This window comes from Salmo trutta, chromosome 5, assembly GCF_901001165.1.
Source record: "Salmo trutta chromosome 5, fSalTru1.1, whole genome shotgun sequence".
Lineage (NCBI taxonomy): Eukaryota > Metazoa > Chordata > Actinopteri > Salmoniformes > Salmonidae > Salmo > Salmo trutta.
The window spans coordinates 61060131-61069455 of NC_042961.1; the positions used below are offsets into that span (position 1 = coordinate 61060131).

A 9325-nucleotide genomic window follows, 5' to 3' on the forward strand; every position below is an offset into this window, starting at 1 on the left:
ACATTCTTGCGATACAGGCATTTTCCATATCACGCTAAAATATCCATTTTTTTTCTATATATCGCCCAGCCCTATTGTCAAGGCTGTATCCAGGCTGTATAGCTGGGTAACCTCTGTATCAAGGCTGTATAGCTGGGTAACCTCTGTATCAAGGCTGTATAGCTGGGTAACCTCTGTATCAAGGCTGTATAGCTGGGTAACCTCTGTATCAAGGCTGTATAGCTGGGTAACCTCTGTATCAAGGCTGTATAGCTGGGTAACCTCTGTATCCAGGCTGTATAGCTGGGTAACCTCTGTATCCAGGCTGTATAGCTGGGTAACCTCTGTATCAAGGCTGTATAGCTGGGTAACCTCTGTATCAAGGCTGTATAGCTGGGTAACCTCTGTATCCAGGCTGTATAGCTGGGTAACCTCTGTATCCAGGCTGTATAGCTGGGTAACCTCTCTATCAAGGCTGTATAGCTGGGTAACCTCTGTATCCAGGCTGTATAGCTGGGTAACCTCTGTATCCAGGCTGTATAGCTGGGTAACCTCTGTATCCAGGCTGTATAGGTAACCTCTGCTCCTCCTCTTCTTCCCTCCAGACTCCCTGCAGCTCTCTGTCTCTGAAGAGGAGGTTCCCCCTGAGCAGCAGCACTGTGAGCAGGAGTGGAGCCCCAGTCTGGGGCAGGAGGACCCAGAGCCCACACAGATTAAAGAGGAACAGGAGGAAGTCAGGACCAGTCAGGAGGAAGAGCAGCTTCAAGGTCTTGAGCCTGATGTCATAGAGTTCATATTCTCTCCTTCCTGTGTGAAAAGTGAATGTGATCTGGAGGACCCACGTCAGTCCTTGACTCTTCCCCAAACCCAGACTGTGGAGAACAGAGAGAGAGACTCTAAACCAGTGGATCTCAAACCTTTTGGCACTGTGACCCACATTAAGGGTCTCTACATTCCCTGTGACCATCCAGGTAATCAAAACAATGCCTCCAGCCACAGCTCAGCTGTAAGCAGCGACACAGTAGGACTTTACAGCAGCCAACCATTGGATCCCAGTCCAACATTGGATCGAAACCCACTAATGGGGGAACATTGTTCCAAACCCAGCACCATGTCTAGAAAAGCGTACCACTGCCGTGATTGTGGTGAAGCGTTTGCTCTGAAAGCTGACCTGCAGAGACATGTGACTCTCACCAAGAAGAGACCCAGTGAATGCAGCTTCTGCAAAAAAAGCTTTAACTCCACCTGTAAACTGAAGGCCCATGTCCGACTCTGTCATGTTGGGAAACCCTGCACCTGCCCTGTTTGTGGAAAGACCTTCAAACACAAAGGAGTTCTGTCCAATCACATGAGGATTCACACAGGAGAGAAATCATTTAGCTGTGGTGACTGTGAAAAAAGCTTCAATCGGAAGATGTGCCTAACTGAACATAAATTGACTCACACAGGAGAGAAACCATTTAGTTGTGGTGACTGTGGGAAAAGCTTCAATCGGAAGGGGCACCTAACCATGCATAAAGTGACTCACACAGGAGAGAAACCATTTAGCTGTGTTGACTGTGGGAAAAGCTTCAATCGGAAGGGGCACCTAACCATACACAAACTTACTCACACAGGAGAGAAACCTTACAGCTGTGGTGACTGTGGGAAAAGCTTCAATCGGAAGGGGCACCTAACCATGCACAAACTGACTCACACAGGAGAGAAACCATTTAGCTGTGGTGACTGTGGGAAAAGCTTCAATCGGAAGGGGCACCTAACCATGCACAAACTGACTCACACAGGCGAGAAACCTTACAGCTGTGGTGACTGCGGGAAAAGCTTCAATCAGAAAGGGGACCTAAGGAGGCACAAACTGATTCACACAGGAGAGAAACAACATGGCTGCTCCGTCTGTGGTAAAGGATTCACTCAGAAGACTAATCTGCTGAGGCACGTGGATAAAGTCCACAAAGAAAAGAAACAGGACAGAAACTGAAAGAAAGGGAAAGGGGGATACCTAGGTAGTGTTCCAACTGAATGCATTCCACTGAAATGTGTCTCCCGCATTTAACCCAACCCCTGTGAATCAGAGAGGTGCGGAGGGGCTGCCATGATCGACATCCACGTCGTCGGCGCCCGAGGATCAGTGGGTTAACTGCCTTGCTCATGGGCAGAACGACAGATTTTTACCTTGTCAGCTCGGAGATTCTATCCAGCAACCTTTCGGTTACAGGAAAGAACATTAGGGCAAAGAGATTGTCTGGGGAAAAATAAATAATGGCAAAAGGAAAAAGAAACATATCAAATACTTAGGATGCTTAATGAGTGACAACAAACAACAAATATATTAAGATGACTTTATTCCATTACTCAACTATATGAAAGCAGATCTAATTCAATGGAATAATCTTCCCATAAATCTTACATGTAGAAGAACCTCTTCAAAATGGCATGGCTCCTAAAGTTTTTGTATTTATTTTCGGTAATTCCAATTACCCAACCGAATAAATTATTTGAAAAAGTATACTGGGTCATAAGTCTGTATATGATCAAGATACATGATTGGTCAGTGGGGGAGTGGGGTTAGAGCCACATGTGATTGGTCATAAGTCTGTATATGAGCAAATAGAATAAAATGGTTTCCATCTTCCTGAGTCTGAGGGTGGTTTTACATTCCTGACTTGGAATTATATCAACTTCCTGCCCAAGGCTTTTGCTTGCGACCATATAGTTACATCTTTTGGACATCAGAGCAACCTTGAGGGAATCTTATTTGAGTCAGAAAATGATATTCGTATGATTAGGTAAGATATACAAAACCTTGCAGAGAGACTATCCAACTGACTATCTCTTTAAAATATATATATATATTAACTATTGGAACCAAAACTTAAAAAGAACTGATGATGTCACAGGAGGATAGGAAAGTTGGAGCATAATTCATGAAATTACGGTTAACAAGAATGTTCGCTTAATCCGGTATAAACTAATGTATAGAATATATTATACAAGAGACAAAATTCACAAATTTTACAGCACAACGGCAGTCATGTCTCAAGTGTAAAACTAACAATGACTCAATAATCCAGGACTTCTGGGAACGCTATAACGAGTTAGAAAGGTGGATATCAGAAGTATTACAATGTAAATGTACTTTTTAATCTGTCTGTCTGCATATTTCAAGACATGGCATATGGGGGGGCATAGTGAGAGACCTAATGGGCTGGAATATTCTCTTCTCATCTTGAAAAACACCTATACTAAAAACATAGAGAATTGATCTGCCATCATTGACACAATGGAAAAATCAAATGATTTATTATCGAAATGTTGAAATATCATGGGCAACCGAGGAAAAACGAATTGGTACAATTTTAAGGCTGTGGCAAACAATAATGCAGGTATTAGGGATGGAGGTGTGGTCAGGTATTAGGGATGGAGGTGTGGTCAGGTATTCGGGATGGAGGTGTGGTCAGGTATTTGGGATGGAGGTGTGGTCAGGTATTAGGGATGGAGGTGTGGTCAGGTATTAGGGATGGAGGTGTGGTCAGGCTTTAGGGATGGAGGTGTGGTCAGGTATTTGGGATGGAGGTGTGGTCAGGTATTAGGGATGGAGGTGTGGTCAGGTATTAGGGATGGAGGTGTGGTCAGGTATTAGGGATGGAGGTGTGGTCAGGTATTAGGGATGGAGGTGTGGTCAGGCTTTAGGGATGGAGGTGTGGTCAGGTATTAGGGATGGAGGTGTGGTCAGGTATTAGGGATGGAGGTGTGGTCAGGTATTAGGGATGGAGGTGTGGTCAGGCATCATCAAATATGCAGACGACATGGCTCTGGTTACTTGCCTGGAGGTCAAGTCCATCTCCAGCTACTCCCAGTTCATTGACTGCTTGACAATAGCTTCCTTGACCTCAACGTCACCAAGACTGAACTGTGCCTTGGAGGAAAGAACGCTGAGGAAAACAGAGGCCCTTCTCTAGAGCATGTCACCATGGAAGGACGTGGAGCAAGTCACACATGTTAAATACTTGGGGACAATTTTCGACCACAAACTTCCAGTAAAACACTGACCTCATCTACAAAAAGTAATTGGCAGCTTATTTCCCTACTTAAGAAACAATTAAGTTTTAATGCAAGCAAACACACTGTTCATGGTGTACAAATCCCTGACCGAGTGTTCTCAATTACAACATCCCCTTCTGGTATGGGAACCTCTCAGTGAGGAACAGGAGTTAACTGGCATAAGTTGTCCCAGGCCAGCAAAACTGTCAGCAGCAAACGGCCACAACTCCAAGAACTGTACACACAGAACATCACAAGGAAAGCACTCCAGGTCTTCAATGACAACACCCACCCACTGCAAGCATCCTTCCAAATGCTGCCGTCAGGTCGGAGACGACAGGTGGAACTCACAATGAAGAATGGTCCCCCAAAAAATGGATCCCCTCTGCAGTGACAATCCTTATTAAGACTAATGAACGGACATGTAAATGTTGAATTTGTTTCATTCTGATATTTCATTCTGACGTAAATGGTTAATGTGTTTAATTCTGATTTAATTTGTTTCATTCTGACATTTAATTCTGACATGTAAATGTTTAACGTGTTTCGTTCTGACATTTCAATATTTAATGTGTTTCATTCTGACATGTAAATGTTTAATGTGTTTGTGTATGTTTTGTCTCTTTTATTATTTTATTGTAACTCAGAGCGCCAACGACACATTTTCATTCTGTTTAAACGTAATGGACAATAAAGTTGGTATTTTCTGCTTATCTTAAAGCCTGGATCATTCATCCTTTGAGTTACAGAAAATCAAATTTGACACTAAGTAATTGTACAAAGAAGTCCGACTTTGGCTTTTATCCCAACCCCCCTGAAAGAGACACATACATGGAGCAGGGGGCTGCCATACTACAGCACATGTGGAGCAGTTGTTGTGGGGGGTTATGTGCCTTGCTCAAGGGCAGGACAGCAGGTATGGAGCATCTACAGCATCTAGGATTTGACACCAGAAACCACTTCCTGTCTCCCAGGGTGATGAGAGAATGGCTTACTGATGTTACCACTTACTTCCTGTCACCCAGGTGGATTAGAGAATGGTTTACTGATATTACCACTTACTTCCTGTCACCCAGGTGGATTAGAGAATGGTTTACTGATGTTACCACTTACTTCCTGTCTCCCAGCGTGATGAGAGAATGGTCTTTCTGATGTTATTGATACATTCAAATCTCTTTCCATCTGTCAGAGTATTCCTCATTCATTTTGACCTAATGCTGCTCACTCAGGATATTGTTTGAACATTTTGGGAGTAATGATATACAGTCGACTCCTGATGAGCGCATTTTGTATAAGTGTAAACTTCTGTTTTTAGTGAGCTACAGTGTTCTTCCAGCCCCAATTCAACAACATTCTCTATAACTGCATTCTCTGGTTTTAGTGCACGCTGTCCCATCAATCCCAAGCCCGTAGCAGCTGTTAGGAGTCACCTGTGTTACAATTTCTTGTCCTTCTATTCAGTTAGAATCTATTAACACTGGAGTGATAGATATGCAGATGATGATGTGCAAGTAGAAATACTGGTGTGCAAAAAAGTAAATAAAAACAATATGGGGATGAGGTAGGTAGATTGGATGGGCTATTTACAGATGGGCTGTGTACAGCTGCAGCGATTGGTTAGCTGCTCAGATAGCTGATGTTTAAAGTTAGTGAGGGAGATATAAGTCTCCAACTTCAGCGACTTTTGCAATTCGTTCCAGACATTGGCAGCAGAGAACTGGAAGGAAAGGCGGCCAAAGGGGGTGTTGGATTTGGGGATGACCAGTGAGATATACCTGCTGGAGCGCGTGCTACGGGTGGGTGTTGTTATGGTGACCAGTGAGCTGAGATAACTTTACCTAGCAAAGACTTATAGATGATCTGGAGCCAGTGGGTTTGGCGATGAATATGAAGCGAGGGCCAGTCGACGAGAGCATACAGGTCGCAGTGGTGGGTGGTATATGGGGCTTTGGTGACAAAACAGATGGCACTGTGATAGACTACATCCAGTTTGCTGAGTAGAGTGTTGGAGGTTATTTTGTAAATGACATCGCCGAAGTCGAGGATCAGTAGGGATGGTCAGTTACGAGGGTATGTTTGGTGGCGTGAGTGCAGGATGCTTTGTTGTGAAATAGGAAGACGATTCTAGATGTAATTTTGGATTGGAGATGTTTAATATGAGTCTGGAAGGAGAGTTTACAGTCTAACCAGACACCTAGGAATTTGTGGTTGTCCACATATCCTAAGTCAGAACCATCCAGAGTAGTGATGCTAGTCGGGCGGGCAGCGATTGGTTGAAAATGCATTTAGTTTTACAAGCGCTTAAGAGCAGTTGGAGGCCACGGAAGGAATGTTGTATGGCATTGAAGCTCGTTTGGAGGTTTGTTAACACAGTGTCCAAAGAAGGGCCAGATGTATACAGAATGGTGTCATCTGCGTAGAGGTGGATCAGGGAATCATCCGCAGCAAGAGCGAGATCGTTGATATATACAGAGAAAAGGGTCAGCCCGAGAATTGAACCCTGTGGTACCCCCATAGAGACTGCCAAAGGTCCGGACAACAGGCCCTCCGGTTTAGTACCTTGAGCGTCGCTGAGGTGCACCCATGACCAGCTCGGAAACCGGATTGCACAGCGATCTGTTTATTAACTTGGCTTTCGAAGACTTTAGAAAAGGCAGGGAAGGATGGATATAGATCTATAACAGTTTGGGTCTAGAGTGTCACCCCCTTTGAAGAGGGGGATGACCGTGGCAGCTTTCCAATCTTTAGGGATCTCGGACGATATGAAAGAGAGGTTGAACAAACTGGTAATAGGGGTTGCAACAATGGCGGCAGATAATTTTAGAAAGAGAGGGTCCAGATTGTCTAGCCCAGCTGATTTGTACGGGTTTTGCAGCTCTTTCAGAACATCTGCTATCTGGATTTGGGTGAAGGAGAAGCTGGGGAGGCTTGGGCAGGTAGCTGCGGGGGGTGCGGAGCTGTTGGCCGGGGTTGGGGTAGCCAGAAGGAAAGCATGGCCAGCCGTAGAGAAATGCTTATTGAAATTCTCGATTATCGTGGATTTATCGGTGGTGACAGTGTTTCCTAGCCTCAGTGCAGTGGGCAGCTGTGAGGAGGTGCTGTTATTCTCCATGGACTTTACAGTGTCCCAAAAGTTTTTTGGAGTTAGAGCTACAGGATGCAAATTTCTGTTTGAAAAAGCTAGCCTTTGCTTTCCTGACTGACTGCGAGTATTGGTTCCTGACTTCCCTAAAAAGTTGCATATCGCGGGGACTATTCGATGCTAGTGCAGTCCGCCACAGGATGTTTTTGTGCTGTCGAGGGCAGTCAGGTCTGGAGTGAACCAAGGGCTACATCTGTTCTTAGTTCCACATTTTTTGAAAGGGGCATGCTTATTTAAGACTGTGAGGAAATTACTTTTAAAGAACGACCAGGCATCCTCTACCGATGGGATGAGGTCAATATCCTTCCAGGATACCCGGGCCAGGTCGATTAGAAAGGCCTGCTCGCAGAAGTGTTTTAGGGAGTGTTTGACAGTGATGAGGGGTGGTCGTTTGACTGCGTACCCATAGCGGATGCAGCCAATGAGGCAGTGATCGCTGAGATCCTGATTGAAAACAGCAGAGGTGTATTTGGAGGGCAAGTTGGTCAGGATAATATCTATGAGGGTGTCCATGTTTACGGATTTAGGGTTGTACCTGGTGGGTTCCTTGATAATTTGTGTGAGATTGAGGGCATCTAGCTTAGATTGTAGGACTGCCGGGGTGTTAAGCATATCCCAGTTTAGGTCACCTAACAGAACGAACTCAGAAGATAGATGGGGGGGGGCAATCAATTCACATATGGTGTCCAGGGCACAGCTGGGAGCTGAGGGGAGTCTATAACAGGCGGGAACAGTGAGAGACTTATTTCTGGAGAGATTAATTTTTAAAATTAGAAGCTCGAACTGTTTGGGCATAGACCTGGAAAGTATGACAGAACTTTGCAGGCTCTCTGCAGTAGATTGCAACTCCTCCCCCTTTGGCAGTTCTATCTTGACGGAAAATGTTGTAGTTGGGGATTGAAATCTCCGAATTTTTGTTGGCCTTCCTAAGCCAGGATTCAGACAAGACAAGGACATCAGGGTTGGCGGAGTGTGCTAAAGCAGTGAGTAAAACAAACTTAGGGAGGAGGCTTCTGATGTTAACATGCATGAAACCAAGGCTTTTACGATTACAGAAGTCAAACGAGAGCGCCTGGGGACACGCAGGACCTGGGTTAACCTCCACATCACCCGAGGAACAGAGGAGTAGGATAAGGGTACGGCTAAAGGCTAACAAAACTGGTCGTCTAGTGCGTTGGGGACAGAGAATAAAATAAGCAGATTTCTGTAATTTTGTAATCATCTCTGGCCCTCTGTGTTGCCTTATCACATGTAAAATAAATGAAGAAAAAAAATGTAAATATAAAATATGACAAAGCTGTTAAACATTATCCTAAATAGAAATCATCAACTTGGTGTTTAATATGAGTGTTTCAGCACAATTTATCCTTTATGTTTTTTGTACACACTTTTTATTTTAAATATGTCAACATGTATTTGTTGTCAATGTTTTGGCGTCAAACTTGTGGCAGTTATGAACAGTCAATAGTTGGAAGAGTTGCAAAAATGCCATTGTTGATAAGATGTTTTTTACATTTTTTTAATTTTATTAATTGGACTATTACCTCTTGACCCATATGGTCAATCTACTAGAAACACAGATATGACAAATGAACAGTAATATATATTAATATAAAATGTAAAGTTTAAATTACCAAAGTTACAATAGATTACCATAGATTTTCTGTTAACTACCAAAATTACCGGTAGCTTTGCAACCCTAATGGGGACTCTTCTTGCCGCTCAGGGAGACGGAACATAGTTACACTCCAAATTGACCGCAAGAACACCAAACAGATACAGTATGTGGGGAAAAAAAACAAGAATAATTTCAAACCATGATAACACTGGGGATAAGATCCAGCCAGGTTACCTGTGATACAAATCAGTATTCGACTGCCATGCATGTCGGGAGATGATGTGGAAACCGGCCACTAGAGGCAACAGTGAGCGCTGTTACCTTCAAGTAGGTTTGGGTTGTGGACTGGGATGGCGGAAGGGAGTAAGCATCTGCCTCTGATTCCAAAGGTTACAAGTTCGAATTCTGTGAAGTTTTAAGCCTATCCCAAACCTTAACCCTTACCGTAACCATTCAGCATTAATACCTAACCTTAACCATTCAGCATTAATACCTAACCTTAACCATTCAGCATTAATACCTAACCTTAACCATTCAGCATTAAT

The 9325-nt window shown here is 43.9% G+C and overlaps 2 protein-coding genes across 3 annotated transcripts in view; one reads left to right on the plus strand and one right to left on the minus strand.

The window, feature by feature from the left end:
• The window catches only part of LOC115194677 (zinc finger protein 37-like), a 1069572-nt gene that overhangs the window by 1052192 nt on the left and 8055 nt on the right, over nucleotides 1–9325 (minus strand). The gene's annotated exons all lie outside the window — the stretch shown is intronic.
• Nucleotides 1–9325, plus strand: part of LOC115194667 (zinc finger protein 251-like) — a 110782-nt gene that overhangs the window by 38551 nt on the left and 62906 nt on the right. The window contains exons 3-4 of one of the 2 annotated variants that reach the window (XR_003878429.1): nucleotides 585–3602; nucleotides 3753–4740. The exons of the other annotated variant lie outside the window; for it this stretch is intronic. The gene's annotated coding sequence lies outside the window, so the exon portion shown is untranslated. Of the gene's footprint in view, nucleotides 1–584; nucleotides 3603–3752; nucleotides 4741–9325 lie in introns of those variants that run through there. 2 annotated transcript variants of the gene reach the window in all.